Source organism: Lissotriton vulgaris, chromosome 1_2 (genome assembly GCF_964263255.1).
Source record: "Lissotriton vulgaris chromosome 1_2, aLisVul1.2, whole genome shotgun sequence".
Taxonomy (NCBI): domain Eukaryota; kingdom Metazoa; phylum Chordata; class Amphibia; order Caudata; family Salamandridae; genus Lissotriton; species Lissotriton vulgaris.
In genome coordinates, this window is record NC_141686.1 from 256,516,951 (window position 1) to 256,538,264 (window position 21,314).

Below are 21,314 nucleotides of genomic sequence, written 5' to 3' on the forward strand. Positions count from 1 at the left end.
CTTTGGAGATCTATAAATCACAAGCCAGGGGCGCAAGTATGTATGGTGGTGTGCTATGAGGTCATTGTAATCAAACCCAAATCACCGGGGTGGAGAACAACTTTTTACGGCATTTGTTGGCCCTTCCTCCTAGTACCCCGCTGGTCCCACTAAGACTTGCTATGGGGATCATGCCAATTGTCGAGGAGCTAGCCTTAAAGCAAATAAGGTATTTGCGCCGGCTATGAGTTATGCCAGAGCTGATTAACTATAGGCAGGAGCTCAGAGAAATACTTATTTGTACGAGCACATCCAAATTTTCGTGGCTCACCTACATTAAGAAGGAATGCACTAGGTTGAGACTTCCTGTCCTATAGTCTGACCCAGAGCAGGGCTGTAAAGAAATCTCAGCCAATATGCTCATGAAAATATATTGAGCTGAGAATATGAGAATGGCTCTGAGTAATTCCAATAATGGTTCTAGAACTGCTACCTTTCTGTTGGTTAAAGACTCTTACTGCTTTGAACGTTTTCTAGATATAATTTACCCTGTTGCAGCCAGAAAATTGTTTGTGCAATGGAGGCATGGAGTATTACCCTTACAAACTTTCACATGCAACTGGACAATGTCTGCTTCGAATAATTGCCCTCTTTGTGAACACCTTAACTAAACTGAGCCACATGTATTCTTTTTCTGCCCTGCCTATCATAAACCTAAGAGGTTTTGGCTTATCCCACTGTGCAAAAACCTCGGCTTTTGGCAGTGTGCGCATCCGCTCAGAGTATTGAAAATTGACACATGCGGACCAACTGTTTTTACTGTCTCGCATTGTTTGGCTGGTATGTGGCGCATCCGTAGAGTTTTAATTAATCAGGGTTAAGTCTGGCCTATGAGTCAAAAGATCAATTTTGCTTTGTTTTTAATTGATTCAACAACTTTGCTCTGTTTTTAACTGTATTTTATTTATTGTTCTACATTTTTAGGTGAAATTTGATAATTAATTGTTATGTACAAATTATGCTAATTATAAATCTGCGCTTTTATGGTATATTTTACAGAAATAAAGATTTTATGAATGGATGGATTCGCCGTGCAGTGACCATTTGGTCGATTTGAGAACTCGGCAGAAGGAACCTGGACACCATTTGATTGGTAAGAGCCGTTCTGCGGCACTTGCGGTTGGTTTTGATGCCTTTGATTGGTAAGGTAGTTTAGTAACACTTACTGCGGTTTTGTTTGAAAAAGATTGGCCAATATTGAATCTAGTTTCATAAATATATATATATATATATATGTGTTGCAATACAAATAGGCAGGTAATGAGGAGATTTTTCTCTATTTAGAATTGTTTGAACAGCGCAACGTACGAAGAGTACCTTAAGCGCTACTTTTCTAATACTGCATATTTTGCACTATTTTTTGGCATGACTGTTTCCAGCACACTTCGTAGGATGTGTTGCTTTTGTAGTGGTACCCCTTTGAAACTTGACGAAGCAAAACCAGCACCCCCGGAGGGGACGCCTAATAGGGACATGTATATTAAATATGGTATTTCGTCCATAATGTACAGCACATTATGGAACAAATACACCCGTAAGGATCCTGAGTTGCGTTGGCCTATGCATGGGTCATTTGATTTACGAAAGATTCAGTATGTGGAGCAACGAATGTTTAAGCGAATGGCTAGGCAAGATATGTTTGATTGTGTACGAATGTGGGAGAAGGAAGTGCATGAGCGAATGAAGAATGAGCAGGCCTTGATCGAAAAAGAACAACGTAAGAGCATGTATGTGAAAGCATTAGAAATGAAAAATAAAGAAATTAAAGAAAGGGAAGATAGGGAGCGTCAGTTACAGGTAAATGGCCAATACACCATTTTATCCTATTCTTAATAAACCCAAAGATGATTCTCTCTTATTAGATCGTTGTCAACCTCCGTATGCTCATCCCTCTGCTCCTTATGAGTCAGATGAGGACTCTCCTAAATAGTAGGATAAAATCTGAGACAATTGCTCGATGTTAACTACAGAACGTTCCTCTGAGATTAGATCTGCGGCGCGTAAAGCGATCGTAGTACTAATACTACTTCTGAACTTCTAGATGCTATTAAGAATTGGTCAGAAAAGGAACAAAAATATTTTACCGAGATATTTGCTGCAGAGGTTGTTGAACGATTTAGGAAATATTCGGCCGAAGTAGAGCCAGATGATATAGCAGCTGATTGTAAGCAATTACATGAAGGTTCTTTTGTCTTCTCCCAGGTGGCTGACACAATCAGACGCTTAGTTAAACTACATGATGAAGCAGTCCGTTTGCGGGAAGAGAAAAAGGCAGTAGACACAGCTGCACAAACATCCCGAATCAACGTGGCACGAGCTTCGACGCCCAAAACAGATAAGAATGTTGTAATTAATGTGAAACCCAGGCAGGAAGCCGCACCTTTATATGTTCCTCCTAAAGGAGCAGGTACAAGTGATGATAAGACTTCTACCAATGCGTAAGGGTACTTTATTTATAATTGGGTTTACACTCCTTGGAATAGAGCAGATGTCATGGCTCTTAAAAATGCATTGCCTGATCCGCAAAAGAATCCAACAGCCTTTTATGAGGAAATTGAGCGTGCCATTAGCTCTTGTACTATGACTTTGTCTGATATTGATTTGTTTTTTGAATTAATTAGATGAAGATAGAAAACCTGCACAAAATCTGTGTCAGCTAATTTTGGATCTTCCGGTAGCTATATTGGTTAAATTAAAGACGATTATTCCCCCTAAAAAGATAGATTGGACGATGTTAGCGTCTTGTAAGCAAAAGATAGATGAATCAGTTTCAGACTTCTTCACACGCTTTCAAGAAGCATTCCACGATTTTAGTGGCCAGTCATTGACAGATGACAAGGGTAGGCATCTGTTTATCGATAAATATGTCACAAACATTTTGCCAGGAATAGCTAGTCGCCTAAAGGTCAGTGAAAGTTCATGGACTACCTCATCTCCGGTTTCTCTCTTAACTATGGCTCAGTATTATGAACAACAAGAATTAGAAGCAAAAAGTAAGGAGGATAAAAAATCTAAAGAGTTAAAAGCAAAGGTTATGATGGCTCAGGCTTATGGCCCACCTTCTAGAGGTAATAATAGAGGTGGACATGGATCTTATGGTGCGTCCTTTCCTCCCTATACTCGTTCGAATTTGTCTGTTGATCAGTGTGTGAATTGCAAGAAATGTGGACATTGGCTTTCTGACTGTCCAGTACTGATTGCTCAGCAGGGTTCACGTGGTCGGGGACAAATGAGAAATCGTTCAGGATATTCAGGGCCTAGAGGAAACACAAATGATCGTGCTAGGTTTGATGCAACTACACGTGGGCAGGATGGGTCTAATGCTTTTGATAGAAGGAACCAATATCAAATGTCCGACTATGTGCTGTCTGATTTGCAAGATTCTGCTTATGCATAGGATTGCCTAGGATGGGGTAAGGAATCAGTTGAAGTTCCAGTAGATCAGAGGGGTCCCTATGTTACAGCACATGTTTTGGTTTCTACTGATCAGTTTCTGGTTGATACAGGAGCTACTCGTAGCACCTTGTCTAAACACTTGTTTCCTAGGGCTCCCCTGTCTGGCTTAACTATTACATCGATAGGTTTTGATGGAACATCTTCCCTTGACCCATTATCACAGCCACTTGCACTCCATGTTGATAAGTGTACTGCTCCATGTCCGTTTTTGCTTTCTCCAAATACACCAGATAATATTGTGGGTCTTGACATGCTCAAATATTTCAGGGCTACGATACGATGTTCTCCGGAAGGAATACAGGTTATTTTAAATGACAACTACCCCATGATTGAGAGATCTTGGATTATTAAAGAGTACATAGCACTAGCTTCACTCCCTAGTGCTTTGTGGGCTACTTCTGACACCGATGTAGGACAAATGGTTATTCCACCAGTACATATTAGTGTCAAGGAGGGTGCTGTACTGCCGAGATTGCCTCAGTATACAATTTCTCGAGAAGAAGAAGCACTTACACGTATTGTACAGGAATTGATTACGGTAGAGGATGTGGAATAAGTTTGCAATAGTACGATTCTTCCCATTTTGAAGAAAAATACTAACACTAGGATTTATAGAATTATCATCGATTTCAGAGGAGTCAACAAGATTGTAGTACCAAAGTACCATGTAGTATCTCACATAACGACATTGCTTACCTTGGCCCCTCTAACAGCAACTACATTTTCAGTAGTCGATTTGAAGAACGCTTTCTTCTCGATTCCTATTCATCCTGATAGCGGATATTTGTTAGGTTTCACTTTGAATAACTGATCATACAGATTTTGTAGTTTTCCTCAAGGGTACACTGAGAGTCCGAGTATTTATAGTCAAGCCTTAAAACGACAACTCGATTCCTTTACTTGTCTGAAGGAGTGGCTCTCATACAATATGTTGATGACATCTTGTTGGCAGCTGATACACCTGAGCAGTGTGAAAAATGGACTTTGTCCTTACTTTCTTTTCTTGCTACACATCACCATAAAGTATCACGAAAGAAATTGCAATATTGTAGACTAAAGGTAACCTATTAAGGTCATCTTTTGTCTAAGGAGGGAAATGCACTGACACCAGATCGCATTCAAGCAATTTTAGACACCCCAGTACCTTCCACCCAGAAAGATGTCCGTGCATTCATTGGTTTGACTTTGTTTTGTAGGCAATGGATATTGGGTTTTTCACATATTATTAAACCTTTGCTAGCACTTTTGATTAAGAACACTCCAATTCCCCTTCCTTGGACAGATATAGGTCAAATCGATTTTCGCCAGTTAAGACAAGCTCTTTGCTCTGCACCAATATTAGGCACACCAGATTACACGAAGGCCTTTACACTCTATGTACACGAGAAAGATGGATTTGCAATGTCAGTTTTAGTACAGACACACAGTGACAAGCAGTGTCCCTTTACATATTTTTCTGCTGTTCTTGATCCTGTTGTTCGTGCGTTGCCTGGATGTTTCCGTTCAGTTGCAGCGACAGCTGTGTCTATAAGTCAGAGCTATGGGATATTTTTGTCACACAAACTGTTGGTGCTAGTACCCCATGCAGTGGATGCCTTTATGAATCTGACCAAGACACAGCATTTAACTAGTGCTCGCCTGACCGGATCAAATTGACACTGTTAGCACCTCATATTACATTAAAGAGATGTGCAACATTGAACCCAGCCCCTTTGTTGCCATATCCTGCGACTCAGTCTCCATCAAAGGAGCCTCATGATTCTATATTCCTTACTGAGGAACAGACAAAGGGTCGCATCGATTTGCAAGATACGCCCCTTCCAGATGTAGATGGGGAGCTGTGGGTTGATGGGTCCTGTTTGAAGTTACCAGATGGCACAACCTCAGCCGCATATGCAATCACCACACTCAAGACAGTAGTGGAAATAGCTCGCATACCACAGAAGTCGGCTCAAGCAGCTGAACTAATAGCTTTGACACGAGCGTGTGAGCTTAGTACTGACTTATGAGTGAACGTTTACACAGATAGCCGCCATGCTTTTGGAATGATTCATAATTTCGGCCTACTCTGGAAGGAAAGAGGCTTTCTTACATCCCACAGGATGTAGATAAAGCACGGAGAATTAGTACATAATCTCTTGACTGCACTTCCATATCCAAAGAAAATTATGAAGTGTAGCGCACACAAGAAAATCATTGATAAAATAGGACAAGGCAATGCCTTTGCAGATCGCGTAGCCCGTGAAACTACAATGCAGCGAAGCTCTACATCGATGTACGTAGTAAAATCACAAGCTGAGCGTTGGTATGATGCTAGAGAGGAAGTATTGGATATACAGAGATCCGCCTCTGTGGAAGAACTTGAGCAATGGTCTAAAGAAGGAATGTTAGATGATGAGGGTTGTTAGCGTAACAAAGTAATGAATACATGCAGCCTATTTACAACCTATGGTTCAAATGGCACATGGGCTGGCACATGTTGGAGCCCTAGCAATAACTAAATTGCTTACACAAGTCTGGGAGAATCCTGAAATTGCCAGCACAGCTAAAAGAATAGTACAGTCTTGTTTGATCTGTTGGCAGTATAATCCTAGAAAAGGGATACAAACTCCTACAGGAGCGTTTGCTACACCAACCGCACCTTTTGAAGTTTTGCAGATGGACTAGATCCAACTTGAACGCTGCAATAATCTAAAATACATCATAGTGGTGGTATGTGCCTTCAGTAAATGGATAGAGGTGCACCCCACAAAGGATAATACTGATCTTACCACCGCAAAGGTGCTTCTGAAGGAACTTTTTCATAGGCATGGTGTTTGTAAGCTTTTGTGGAGTGACAACGGACCTCATTTTATTGGGCAAGTTGTTGAGTATATCCTGAAAGGGTTAGGGATCAAACAGAAATTCCATATAGTCTTCCACCCGCAATCAGCAGGATTGGTGGAAAGGTATAACGCTACTTTAAAATTGAAGGTGGCAAAAATACTGGCTTCCACCTCCCTAAAGTGGCCAGATGCACTACCTTTGGCACTGTTATCCATAAGATCGTGCCACACTCACGTTCAGTTCTTACACCGTACGAGGTGGTATTTGGGAGACCGATGAACATTTGGGGAGTTCCTAAGCCACGCCCCATACATGATGTACCTTATGTTCTGTTGAATGATTATTTGGCACAGTTAACCAACAGTTTCACCTCTATTCATCAACAGGTTCGAGAAGCACTTCCTGACAGATCTACAGGTGAGGCCCATGAACTCTGTCCCGGCGACTATGTGATGGTCAAGGTCTTTGACAGATCGAACAGCTTGGAGCCGAGGTGGCGAGGTCCGGAGCAGGTGCTTTTGGCTACAAGGACAGCAGTTCGAGTGAAGAACAAAAAGAATTGGGTGCACGGCATGCATTGTAAGCGTGTGTCGCCCGCCTTGGTGGAACCGGCTGCGCTGACCGACCATCGAGAGATTCTGGAGATGGAGAAAGGTCAAGCTATCTCACCTGACGAATCTGCGGAAATCTTCCCGGACCACACGATTCCTGGAGCAACGCAATACCACTTGAGACCGAGGACAAAAACGGCAGTGTTGAACCAGACTGATTGAGCTACCACGCTGGGTTTGTGAAACGGAGAGCCAATGTGGCAAGTGGAGGGGAGGATCAGCCTTGCATTAGTGTAGTGACACTCGTCTTGGCCTGTGGTGAAGAAATAAAGGCCGCCCAGGGAGAAGAGCTTCAACAATTGTTTTCAACAGGTTCTTAGAAAAATAGATCATCACTGTTGCGAAAATGTGCTATAGGGTTTGTTGTTGCCCTGGTGATTACGAACTGACACTGCTTTGTTGAAAAAGTGGGTCCTGCTCGACAGATTTTTGTTGCCACTACTCCAGCTCCACTGGAGCACCATTATTATACACTTCCCTATCATGAGCAGAAACATCGCAAATCCTATCTGAATAACACATTCATCCAGATGTTGCATCATACACACAATGCTACGAATACTACCAATTGTTGGGTGTGTGTGATGATACCTGCACACCAAAAGAAAGGAGCAACGCCTTTTATTCCTCTACCGTTTTCCCGTAATGGCTCATGTCAAGCTTGGTATGCCCTTTTGTTAGCTTTTGGAAAGCCCTCAGTAGGTGGAATAATTTTTCGGTTGAATAAAGAATGCTACCAAGATGAAGATGTTTATCCTCAAGCTAAAGGGACTAAATGAGAATGGGAAGAGTATCAACCGGACAATATTTCAACACCATATGTCTTCACAAATGTGAGGAAAATGAAAAACATTGAACCCTTTGTAATTTCTGTAACCAGAGCTAAAGCAGATTTATGTATTGGCAGTCCTGGGAGAAATCCTATAGGACGAAGTGAATGTATTCTACATTAAATATTGAAAGTACTAATAACAGTAGTTTTACATCGTCGCACAGCACATACTTTGTGTGTGGTAATAAAGGAAACTATCAATTACCTGTTGGGTGGTCCGAGGTATGTTACATATCATTTTTGTTACCCCCTGTGTTTTTAGCACCTGCATCATATCACCTTGACCTGAAGTTGTACAATGATATTTCTAAGAATAGATACAAATGAACAATAAGTACAGATGAGGTCGACCAGACAGATACCACTTTGCAACAATATGTCGATTTCAATTTGGGTTTGCTCTTTGTGGGTGCTGCATTGAATAGCAGAAAGATCAGACGGTTGACTCAAGTTGTGGAAGCTGTCACCAATCAGACAGCCATGGCACTTAAGAACAAAGACTCTTGCTTGTTCGGACTCAGACTCTAATTTGCAAGACATGGAGGAAGCTCATGCGCAAAAATCTGACTCTCCTTCCAGAGCAATTCCTAAGCTGCATCCATCAAGCAAACTCCCAACAGCGCCCACTAAGCGCTTGAAAAAGGATCCCCCTTCCCCTGGTTCCGCTTCAACCTCTGCTTCTATGGATTTAATTCTGGAAGAAATGTGCGTTCTTAAGCCCTTCATGGAGGAGACTACTAAGACATAGCAATTTTTACATGACAAATGGTCCTCACTGGATTCCCGTGTTCTACTTGTGAAGCAATCTACAGAATCTCTTCAGGCTTCTTGTTCCCGAATTTCTTCGATGGAAGCAGATATTTCTCATCTCAAGAGGCAATCGGAGGATTTGGAAAATCGGAATCGCAGGAACAATCTCCGCCTTTATGGTCTTCCGGAACTTACAGAAGGATCTAATCCTACTGCCTTTTTTCAATCCTTCTTCCCAAAAATTCTGGACTTACCGGCTTCTTCTTCCTTCAACATTCAAAGAGCGTATCGACTTGGTCCCAAGGTCTACAATAAACCTCGAGGCGTTTCTCCAATATACTGATCTTCTGCAGGTTATGTCGGCCGCCAAAGCTAAAAAACAAATCATTTGGGAAGGTTATCGTTTATTCCTTTCACAAGATGTAGCTAAGGCAACAGCTGACCGTCGGAAGAGGTTTTTGGACCTGCGTCCCCAATTGCGCCCTCTCAATGCCAGATTTGGTTTACTTCACCCTTGTCTGTTCAAGGTTACTTACAAAGATAAAACTATGACTTTAAAGACCCAGCGGCTTTACAAGAGTTCCTACGTCATCACGGAGCTGATGTCATGGACACTTCTAGAAATTTTACATTTGCTTTTTGTGTCTTAATTCTAGAGTTGTTCGCTTGTTTTGTCTTCTTCATTGGATCGTTATTTTTGTCTCCCTTTTGTATTATCTCATATCATATGTTTTCTGTCTCACTTCACCTCCAGTTCGTGCTCTTTTTTTTTCCACATGTCCATTGCATTCTTATTAATTTTTCTTTCTTTTTCTACAGGATTCCCTTCCATTTGCGCATCCTGATGTGTCCTCTTGTTTGTGAAGTACTATTGTTATTCAACGGATGTCCGGTGGTCTTTGCTCTCGTTGCTGTCGTCGTCATCTTTTGGCGTTGTCACCCTCAATTGTTGTTTTGTATTTGTAGGTATGTTTTTCAGTCATCTGTTTTTTACCTGTACTGTCCTCTCTCTCTTTATCCTTCTTTCTACTCCTTTGCTTTCCCTATCTCTTTCTCTTCTTTGTTCACAACGTTTCCTTTTTTATCTCTTTTGTATCTGTCTTCTTTTTCTTTATATTTTCTCTATACAATTTCTCTTGCTTGCTCTCTTCAGTATAAACTGTGCTCATACTTTCTTAATGTGTAACATTCCGAGTTACTACTTTGAATGTTAAGGCTTTAAATAACTGCCTATTAAAAGGCAGCGGTGTTGTATCATTTGGCCAAGCTTAAAACTGATATCGCCCTACTCCAAGAATCCCACCTTTCAGAACATGAGGCCTCGAAACTTAAGCGATGTTGGGTGGGTCATGTATTCAATTCCCCTGCAGCGGGTAAGAAAAATGGTGTTGTGCTTTTGTGCCATAAAAAGTTGAGTATTTCTACTGTTTCTCACAAATGTGATGTTGATGGCCGTTGGTTGATTGTTAAATTCCTTACTGATAAGATTCCTATTGTTATTTTTACTATTTACTCTCCCACTGGTGTTGATAAATATTTTTGGCCTAAAATCTCTGAAAAATTATATTCACCAAATGATGATTATATTATTTTTGGGGATGACTGTAATCAAATTCTTGACCCTATATTAGACAGAAATTCAAAAGTTAAATTCTGTACAACAAGGATGCACTCTCAATTTGCTGCTTCCATACATCACAAAGCTTTAATAGACATTTGGAGATTATGTCATCCCGACCTTAGAGAATATAGTTATTCTCCTTCCCATCACTCTCAATCTCATATAGATTAACTTTTTCATGCCATTCACTCTGATACTGGCTCTATTTTAATTTCAGATCATGCTCCCGTTCATGTTGACATTGACCTCATTCCCTTTTCTCCTCACCCAGGATGATGGAGATTTAATAACGCTTTACTCCTTGATCCCTCTTTTTGTACCATATTCACTGCTTTTGCTACTGAATTTTTTGAGATTAATCATACTCCAAACTCTTCCTTTGTTATGGTGTGGGATTCCTTCAAAGCGGCTGCTAGAGGTTTTATCATCAATTTTGTCTCACAAAAGAAAAAGCTTATGGAAGCTAAATCAACCCAACTTCTTAATAAGATCAAACTCCTTGAATATACGTATTACCAATCTAACACTGAATCCTCTCTTAAAGATCTTATTGATGCCAGATTTACTTTCAACAAATTGACCACTGACGCAGCTTCCAATTACTTATTAAAATGTAACTCCTGCTATTATGGCGGACAGAATAAAATGGGTAAACTTCTAGCCAATTATCTGAAAGTACGGAAAGACTAGACGTAAATTGAGTCTATTCTAAGTCCTACTGGTGTCTCCTTATTTAAAGACAAGGATATTCTAAATGAGGTTGTTGCCTTTTACAAAACTCTTTATACTCCCGAGACTATTCCGGACTCGGTAGACCTTCTTTCCTATTTTCAGTCCATACCATCACCTCCTTCCACTCATATTGATTTTGGACCCTTGGACTCTGATATCTCGCTTGCAAAGATCTCTCATGCAGTCTCCGTTTTACGTTGTGGAAAGGCACCGTGTCCTGATAGATTTACCATTTAATTTTATAATCATTTTGCTTCACTTCTCTTATCCAATCTTCTACTTTTATTTCAATCTTTTCTTGATTCAGGCTCTTCACGTGGTACGTTTCAAGATGCCTTGATTTGTTTAATCCCTAAGGAAGATAAAGATCATTCTTTATGCTAAAATTATCGTCCTATTTCTTTGGTAAATACTGATTATAACATTTTTGCCAAGATTTTGGCTCTTAGGATGGACCCACTTTTACCTGACTTAATTGGCCCTGAGCAATCAGGTTTTGTCAAAGGAAGACTTTCTTCTGACAATTTGCGCATCTTTTTTAATGTTTTAAGTAAAGCTCCCTCACTAAAACACCCTCTAGCCGCTATCTCTTTAGATGCGGAGAAAGCAGCCGATAGGATTAGCTGGGATTTTATGTTCAATGCTCTTAAATGGGCTGGTTTTCCACCTAAATTTATTTCTTTTATCTCCCTGCTTTATTCTGGACCTCAAGCATAAATATTCATTGCTTGCATGGTTTCAGATTATTTTTCATTGCACAGAGGTGTCAGGCAAGGTTGACCATTATCTCCTTTATTATTTGTTTTAGCTTTAGAACCTTTCCTCACGAAGATTCGACACGATGATAACATCTTCGGTTTTCATTTCGGCTCCCAAAGAGTTAAACTTTCTGTTTACACGGACAATAATCTGTTATATTGTTGGGAGCCCCGATCCTCTCTTCCATTTTTCCTTCAGCAGGTTTCTTAGTTCTCTAGAGTCTCTGGCTATCGTCTTAATGTCGATAAATGTAAAATTTTACCTTTAAATCACTTATGCCAAAAACATCTCTTCGAGGTATTCTGGCTTCTCTTGGCAACCATCTAAAATCAAATATTTGGGTATTTGGTTTGCTCCTCTCTTACCTGACACTCTTAAAATAAACTTTGAATATATAACAAAAAAATTGAATGCTTCCATCTTCCGATGGAACCCTCTCTTTCTATCCTGGTGGGGTCGTCTTGATTCAATTAAAATGATGTTATCTCCTCTTTCCTATTCATATTCCTGATTATTATTTTAACCCTTTCGATGCTGATGACGAGCTAAGCTCGTAATCACCCACGGGTGGCGTGTGCTGATGACGAGCTGAGCTCGTCATGTATCGCGGTAAAACGAAAAAAGCCGCACCGCGCAAAAATCGCCGCAGCAGCGATGCGGTTAAGAAGATCGATTCTATCCTACTTAAATTCCTGTGGAAGGGCAAACGTTCTCGTATTGCTCTCTCCTCCCTAAAGAAAGATAAATCTAACAGTGAACTTCGCTTCCCTGACTTTAAAACTTATCACCGAGCTTTTTCATTGAAAGAAGCTGTTCGTTGGATTTCTACTACTCTTACCTTTTATCCTCCTCACTGGTTAAAAATAAAATCTTCCTTTCTTACACCTTTTGAATTTCTGGAAATCCTTTCCTTCTCATCCAAAATGACTTCTCTTCGCAATCCTATTATTTCCCACTCTCGCAATCTTCTTATCCCTTTCATGTCCTCCTCTTATCCTTCTATCAATTCAATTCATCTACAACCTATTCGGCATAATAAACATCTCTGGATTCGTAACCGTTCCATATTCTGGAAGTCTTGGTATTCCAAAGGACTGCGTTGGATTTCTCAACTTCTTTCTAATACCCAACATATTCCATTCTCTGATCTCCAATCTCAATTCTCTTTACCTCCATCCTCTCGTTCACAATATAATTTGCTGTGTCCTATTCTTGTCCAATATCTTCTATCATTACCCTCCACCAATGATATTCCCATTGTGTCGCAAAATATATCCTCTGCATTAGACCACTCTCCTTCCGCTTCTTTTCTTTATAAATCCTTTCACCTTCTCTTAGATAGACCCAAGACTAAGATTGAACTAGCATGGGAAAAAGATCTCTCTCAGGATTGGACTGTTCTTTTCTGGGACAAGATCTGGTTAAAGATTTATGGGACCTCTAGAGCCGCTTATACTACGCAGACCCTTTTTAGGTTTTGCCTGTCGAAAGCTGCGCAAGCAGCGTTTCGCACAGGCGAAAACCTTTGTTTAGAGTATGTGAGTGTAGTTCCGCCCCTCTGTTCCATTGGCTAGCTCCATAAATGGAGGCTAGCCATTGGAACAGAGATCTGTCCGTCAAAGCCGGAGCAGATTCGGGGGCGTTCCCGGCGATTTTTAGGCATTCAGCCCCTTTGGCAACGTCATTGCGGTGGTGGGCGGTTCCTATTTTTTTGGGGGGGGAAGGTTTGTTTTGGTCATTGCAGGCCGCCCGCCGCCGGAAGAAGTCCAGGTGAGTGCCTTTCCCGTCCCCCCTCCCGCTGTCCGTTCCCGCCCCCCTCCCGCCATTTGAACAAGAAGTCTTGCCCATGTATTTTTCTCATTGAGTAAAGCCATGGGGTCTTCTCATGTGGGTAACTCATTCTGCTTTACACAACTGGCCCATATTTAATCTCTGTCACGTGAGACTCCCGTTTTAGGGGGCTAGACTTCAATATTTTGCCTTCAAATTACGTTATTTTTTCTTTCTCCCACTTAAAACGTCTTTAGCGCTAATGGAAAAAAAATGCGTGAATTAATTTCTCAAAGTTTTTCCTGAATCTCGTTTTTAGGTGTTTACCAAATGCCGCAAAAAACCCTTTCCCAGTCTAGGTTGGCTCTGTGTCGTTTTCCCAGTCCTGTGGGGTCTATTCGCCTAAGTCGTTTATTATGAGCACCTCGATCCCTCCGGCTTCTGGCAGTCCTTTGTCCTCCCCTTCATGATGTTGTTCGCCGACCTCTCGGTGCTCGCACCCCTCCACTGCTTGCTGAGGTCTCGTGCCCCACCTCTCTCCAGCCCACAGGGTTGTGGCGACCCCTGCTGGGGGGAGCCGGGACTTACTCTCAGGACACAGTGCTGCCACGGGCCTCTATTCTATTTAGAACAGCGGGAGTACGTATTTCAACAAGCCCTTACTCTTACGTAGCGCCTTAATAAACCTCACTAAAGCCATGGCTGTTATCGACGTGGCCTAGTGCTTTATTCAGATACAGCAGGTTACAGGCAACATGTTCTCACAACAAATAGCACGTTCCAGATGTCAATTAAAATACCAGAAACGTGACGGGAAACGATATTGGGACAGTTTCACCTCTCAGACCAATACTTAAATTTGCACAGACTTGTGGACACAGGCCGTTGACCATTTCGAGTCTTTGTGAACCTCGCCGCAAAAGTCTCCACACATTTGTTGTACTTGAAACCGGCAAGCACACATGGTAAGTGCGCAAAGTATAATTAATACGTGTTCAGTTAGGAGCACACACTCACATTGCCACACCCAGCATACAAATGTGGCCTCTTTTTGCAGCGTGGGCTTATTTTAATTAAGCAGTCTTGCTGCTGAAATAACCACTGCGTGGCGCTATATTTTTGCTTTTCCTCACATGAGACGGTTCATGCATACACCGGTTCATGCATACATTTGCTGGAGCCAGCCGGCTATCACGGAAGGTTGGCAGTGCACGCAGTCTGGGCACGAGGGCACGTGGTTGGTGCTGGTTGGTTGTGGTGAAGATGTATGGATGTTGCCAATACTGAACGTCCCTCCCCCTGTCTCTGAACCCAATAAAATAACACAATACGTTTTTAACCCTCCGCTTGGACCACAGAGCACGCAAGCTCAGATTAGTGCCAGCTGCTTATATTATGTGGCTACATAAAAGTCACAATATCGGGACCTGTGGGACCCCCTGGAAAAAGTATAGGTGGTGAGAACCGTACTAGGGGACGGTGAACGCGCTTGCGCCCTCTTTAAGCATCATGTGCAGTGTGCTGCGATGGTCATGCCTTTTAGGAAGCAGTGACATTTGTGAACAAGCATTGGCATAGCCAATAGGTCTTGCCTTTGAGACCTTATAAGTATCTAGTTATGCAGCACAATATCCTTGGTGCAACAACATCAGATGTTGCATGGCTAACCCCTTATAAGGTCCCAAAGGCGAGACCTATTGGCTATGCCAATGCTATAGGTCACAGGAGGCTCTCTGGGTCAGTCACAGCGAAGCTAGTCGTCATTGCCTGGGTGCTGTGGACATAGGCAAGATTTTTATATCTGTAATGGAAACTGTGTAGGTGGGTATTTTCAACCTCTTTGGGCTGTATGCACAGTGCTATGGTACCCCAGCTGGCCTTACAGAGAAATCTGAAGATTAGGGTGGTGGGAGGGGGCACTTAGACCACAGAGTCAATAGCTGTGCCAAGCAACATTTTCACTGGTTCTCTTGTGTTTTTGTGCCTATTTAACATTTTACCACCACAATATTAGAAAGTACGAGTAGGGACATGGGTATTAGGTGTATGTACTATGTTCTCTGTGCTTGCATGCGATTCTTGGTAACTGCCAGAAAATAATGAGGTATTTCATGCTTCGTGAAGGCCATGTGGACTTTTTGTGGTCCAGTAAAGTGGGCGATCACTCACAATCACTCACAATAATCATACCAGTGTGCAGATGCAAGGACATTAAAAAGATGTTTGCTGTTTGAATAGAAGTTCCTTTCAAAGCTTGGAAAAGCAGTCCTGTCCTAAGTGACTTTTTTCTCTGATGTGCTTTGTTTTTGCATTCATCCGCTTAACAGTACTCAACTTCGTTTAAGGTGTGACTCCTGTCTTAGATCTAAATCAGGGTGTGTGAAGAGCTCCTCCTTTTCACTGCTGTAAAAGTTTACTGGAGAGTGTGGTAAAATCACTTCATTTTCTTATACTACTGGCTGTTGCCTGGCGATGAGGGCTCTGTGTCTCAGAATTGGTAGTTGATTTTTTAACTTTTGCACACCCAAAGTAGGATAGTTATCAGTGTCTTTGCACCAGTAACTGGTGCTTCACCTGGACTTTGAGAAGTCCTCGCTTCTCAACTGGAAGAGATTATTGTCAGCGACTGGTCCTTCTTTGCCGGTAGCTTTCCACGTTTGGCACTGGAGAATATGTGCTGCTGTGACCAACCAGGAGAAGGTCAGTGGGGAGGAAAGACCAGCAGGGAAAGGAGGTGATAGTCAGGAAGAGCTGCACCGGGCCCTGCTGACTGCCTCTGGGTGTGTGTGTGTGTGTGTGACTGGCTCTGGGTGGGTGTTTATGGTAGTAATTGCTGTCTGCTGAGCTCGTCCGTAGGGTACAATAGGTCTCACATTTGCGAGAGATTAAGCTAATGGCAATGTAAATGACAATGCCATTTATTTATCTGTTTTCAAAACCAACACATAAATACAAATGTTGTCATTTACAATGCCAATAGCTCCAACTTTTCCAAAGGCGAAACCATTGCATTGTAAATGCTTGTTTTTATTTATATTCGGATTTTGTTTACTCCATTGACTCTGTCCACTTTTTCAATAGACACCACTTCTACTTCTTGATCTTGCTCATACTCTACTGCTGATTTAAAACATATGCTCTTTGAATGTCTCCCTATACTCTAGTTTTGGAAACTTGTCTGGTCCCAAATTCAGATATTTTTTAAAATCCACATTCTCTACTCCTTTACTCACTTCTTCCTGGGCACTCTTTCTCCCTTTTGGCCCCAATCTTCACAACAATATAAGCTCATTGACCTCTTGATAGCTATTGCATTTCACCTCATCACCTCCAATAGGAAACGGGCTAACAATGTCACTTTTCGTTCTTGGTGGAATGCGGTTTGTTTCCATCATCGGTTAGACAACAATTATGTTTCTCTCATTTCCCTGGCAATTTAAAGAGATCTCCTCTGGCTTCCCCTGGTCAATTACTTATCTTTAATTGCTCCCTCGCCCACTACCTCTAAGTCTAGATCAAATGAAGTACAGACACCACTTGATTTCCCCCCACTGCCTTGTACCATTTTCTTTGCTGATTACCAATTGTCTTTTATTTGATTTTTTATGATTTTCTCTTTTTCAAATGTTTTACAGATTATGTGATTTCTATTGCTATATTTTGATTGAATTTCTTCTTGTTCTCATATCTTGCATTACTTTTATTCAGTTTATATTTTATATTGTATAATATGTATGGTTCTATCATTTTGATTGCTTCTTCATTTTCTCTCTGTTTGTTCTCAATAATCTCAAACTTTAAAAAAAAAAGAAACAGGATGGTGCTTGACGTGATTTTGGCTCATCGAGGTGGTGCATGTCGCATTATCGGTAGCAGTTGCTGCGTTTTTATACCTGATCACTCACCTTCAGTTTATGATGCACTCTCTAAACTGCATAAGATTGCTGCAGACATTCACCAAGAGACTGGTACATGGACATTTTTGAACTGGATATGGACACTCTTTGTTACTTGGGGCTGGAAACTACTGACTATTCTATGTGTACTACTGGTGATACTATTTACATGCTGTACTTGTATACAATGCAGCCCTATGCTTTGCTCCATGCGCATCACTGCTTGTACAAAATCAATATTGCAAAAGTACAACAAATGTAAAATTGTGAGATTACTGAGATGATGAACATCAATGTACAGGATAGAGATTAAGATTACCCTAGATAGACGAATGTCTTCAGAAAAATGCTGAAAGGGTCGTCTACTGTAATTTAGCAATGATTAGGTTAAGCATTAGCAGAAGACATCTTGTATTTAGAGACTATCTTGTCCGTTTTACGCAATCCATTTTGTATTTCTGTCCGCCAGTTTGTTTGCCATGTGCTCTGTCCTACCTTCCTGTTAACTACTCTTGAAATCTGTCTAGAGACAAGATATATTTATCCTCTTCTGCGTTGCACATGCCTAGTTGAGCTTACAGCTGTCTCCAACTTGTAACTGTCAAGTTGAGTCCACCAGAATTGGCTAACTGTCAGCCCCTCCTACTTGTTGTTAGCACACTCTCTGTATGACCTTATATGTATTTGAAACCAGCATTCTGTACCTTGTACCGCCTTCATTTGAGCCCCTGTGTGGGTATAAAAGGACCAAGCTCCTTCCAGTCAGGGTGCTACCTCATACTCTGCCGAAGGGTGTTGTTGTGTGAATGTAGTTCCATCTGATGAGGTTTAATAAACTCTGTCTTTTCTATTCCAGTTTCTGTGTCAACTTCTTTCCATTGATCTAAGGACTCTGTGCAGAGAAGGGCGAATCCCTTGCATTGGTAGGCCTGGCTGAGGCACGCTACTACACTCCGAATGGGCATACATCCAGACGCTAAATGTTGGAGATGCGGCGCGCAGAACGCCACGTTCACACATCTGTCATGGAACTGTGGACCGATAGGGGAATTTTGGAAGAAGGTGCTTAACACTATTGGACAAATCACTAATAATCAGTTACACACCACCCCACTAATTGCGCTCTCGGGTTTCGTATTGGAAGTGCCAAAAGGATCTAGGAAATTGTCAGCCATGTTGTTACTGCTGGCTAATCGACAAGTGGCAATGCACTGGAAAAAGCGACAGCCTCCTACGGTGGCAGCGTGGTTGACTACTGTTGTGTATTGCAAAGACCAGCTATCTAATTATTGGGAACTAATGCCCAGTAGGTCTAGACCTGTGGACATTTGGGAACCATGTGTGAGCTGGTTGGGATCTGGCGGCTCTGACCTCCAGATACGGCAAGGCTACTTCCTTAGATTCCTAGAGAGCACAACGAGTTCTTTCGACACAACAAACCTCTAACAACATGGGAATTCCCCATGCCATTGTTTTGATTTGTCATAGAACTCCTGCGAGCACTAAAGTGACATCTTTTATTGACGTCTTATGTCCAACCATACGTCAAACACGGCACCTTCCAGGTATAAATATACCAACACTTGCCTTAAGCAACACACGGTGGTGTGGAGCAGAGCGGCTATCTTCTTATCCGAAGCCCAGCTGATGCGAGAGCCGAAGTAAGCCGTCTCTCTCTTTGACACACCGGGAAAGAAGCTGCCTTTTCTCATGCTGAGAAATCCAGCTCCGGTGTTTCCAGTCACCCTTGTGGGTGACTGGGAGATCGAGTCCTGAGAAAGAGATACAAGACCTCCTTCATTCTATAACCAAGGTACGGAGCTGATTAAAACTTTACAGAGAATTCTTGATTCAGATTTTTGGCAAAAACCCAACTTAACTTAAAACTGCAACTTACTTACTCCTTCCCACGTATTAGGCTTAGGTCAGGTACATTGGGGTAGGCGTATCTTAGAAGCACCAGTTGAGTTTGTTAGTCAATATTTTTAGTATTGTAAATATTTCATCCGTTTTTAAGTATCATATGGCTAAGAAACCATATCAATGCTTTTACAGTATTATTTCATAATACTACTTTTACTGTACGCACTTTACTTCATGATAAGTATTGCAATTGTGGCAATTCATTTCTCTTGCATGAGAAAGAAGACTGCTCAATAAAATAACACCTTTTATTGAAAACGCCTGTCTCTCTATTTCTCTGCACTCTGGTGAAACTAAGCATGCACGAATGACTGAGTGAAATAGTTGTCTATTGTTTTCACAAAACTCTGGAGATATACTCCTTATTCTGGGAGAGCAAAAGTTGTCATGTTATATGGTTGTCAGTAGCTAATCCCTTCTTGTCTGAATCAGGGAAGTTAACCCCTCCCTGTTCATTCGAGAAGGTTTCTAGTGACCTCTGAGCTAGCTGACAAAACTAATTAAGTTTAACATAGTCAGTAGTGACCTAGATGACCTCAGTCCTATGTCTACACTGCTGTTTATGTTATTCCAATGCGCAGAGCCTATTGGGAATATAGGAACAACACTACATGGTGCCCAACGTTTGGTAAGGCGATAATCTAACGCAAGATACTAGAATAACTCAGTCGTGCGTTTTCACACAGACCCCTTTTTCCCGTAAAAACTCCAGTAGACGTCTGGAGTGGGTGAAAGGTTAATATCTGCCGAAACTTAGTAGGATGAGAATCCTATGTATTAGTTTACGGTATAGTCAACGTTGAAGGATACAGTGTTCCAAAATATTATGCACCTAATCTTTGTTTCCTTGAAACTTGATCTGCAACAAAAGACTCTCTGTCAGTAAAAATGTCAGACAGTGAGGAAGAGAGGGAGAGAGTTAGACTAGCAACTCAACTCTTAGCGGATGACACAGCTATCCAAAATGAGGACCCGAATGCAATACTCATCCCGGTCAACATAAGAAAAACCATAGCTGTAAAACTTTTAGAAAATGGGGTATCACCGAGAGGTGGTACAGTTGTATTTGTGGTAGAGGCCCATGAATATCGGCAGACAGAGGTATTCTATTCCTGGATAACTTTTCCAGCAGCACACGCTGTGACACGTGAGTTCCACTACTATAAAATAGCGGAATCTCTAGAGGAATACTCTCCTTTCGAGGAAGTTGAAATTCCACTAACATACCAAGAGCACCTGCTTTTATTTAATGGCGCCCTTAAACATCAAAATCACATTACCAGGCTCGGTCGGCTAGGTGGACCAGGAGCCACGTGGCCGGTTCTAGCCAGCTACACACCACACCCAGACAATGAAAAAATGTCGAGCAGAGAACTTTTAGTTCAGTTAAAACAACTACTTAAAATACATAGACAATTGGTCCAATATGTCATGCGGACTTCAACAGTCCAACCCACAATTAGAATTCCACAAAATACCCCTCATCAGGGGAACACAAATAAAATTACACCACAGAATATACAATCATGTCTTGGTAAAACACCCGCAAAACGGGAACAAATTCCATTCTTGTTAGCTCAAAAAATCACTCAGATAGAGGCAATATTTCCGGATACTACCCCTCACAAAAAACACCGAATTCTGACTATCTGTTTCCCAATGGGGATCGCACCACATGTGGAGGACTGTGACACTTGGGGCACGGTCTTTGATTCTATCTACACAAAAACACATGGTGTTCCGTCTATGGCGGTTATACCAGATGTACTAAGACAGATTCAAAACGAATACGGTCCAGAACCTGCTTAACTCTGGGTATGAAATTACTGAAGGACTTCAAACAGGTCTCGGCTATATTATTAGCCAACATAAAAGGAGAAGCAGCATGTGTGGCAATCCGCCAAAAATTAAAGGAGACAGATATAACAGACCAACCTCTTGAGCTTGCTAAAATAATTGAAAAATCCTATGAAGAATTAGGCAGAGATAGTTTGGGGGGTAAACCAGTAAAACCCCAACTAATTGAAAATCCTGAAAAAACCTTTATTAAGAACAATCTCAATTCTCAAAAGAAGAATTGGGAGGGTAATAAACAAACC

General features: G+C 41.6%; 2 protein-coding genes and 1 long non-coding RNA gene across 3 annotated transcripts in view; 1 reads left to right on the top strand and 2 right to left on the bottom strand.

Annotated features, from left to right (window-relative positions):
- The window catches only part of LOC147736441 (uncharacterized), a 453,286-nt gene that overhangs the window by 333,644 nt on the left and 98,328 nt on the right, over window positions 1–21,314 (bottom strand). The window lies entirely within an intron of this gene.
- The window catches only part of LOC147736444 (uncharacterized), a 158,158-nt gene that overhangs the window by 38,521 nt on the left and 98,323 nt on the right, over window positions 1–21,314 (bottom strand). The gene's annotated exons all lie outside the window — the stretch shown is intronic.
- LOC147736445 (uncharacterized) lies at window positions 1,039–19,463 on the top strand. The gene is made up of 3 exons (XR_015307558.1): window positions 1,039–1,132; window positions 9,334–9,480; window positions 17,207–19,463. It is a non-coding gene; the product is annotated as an uncharacterized LOC147736445 (long non-coding RNA).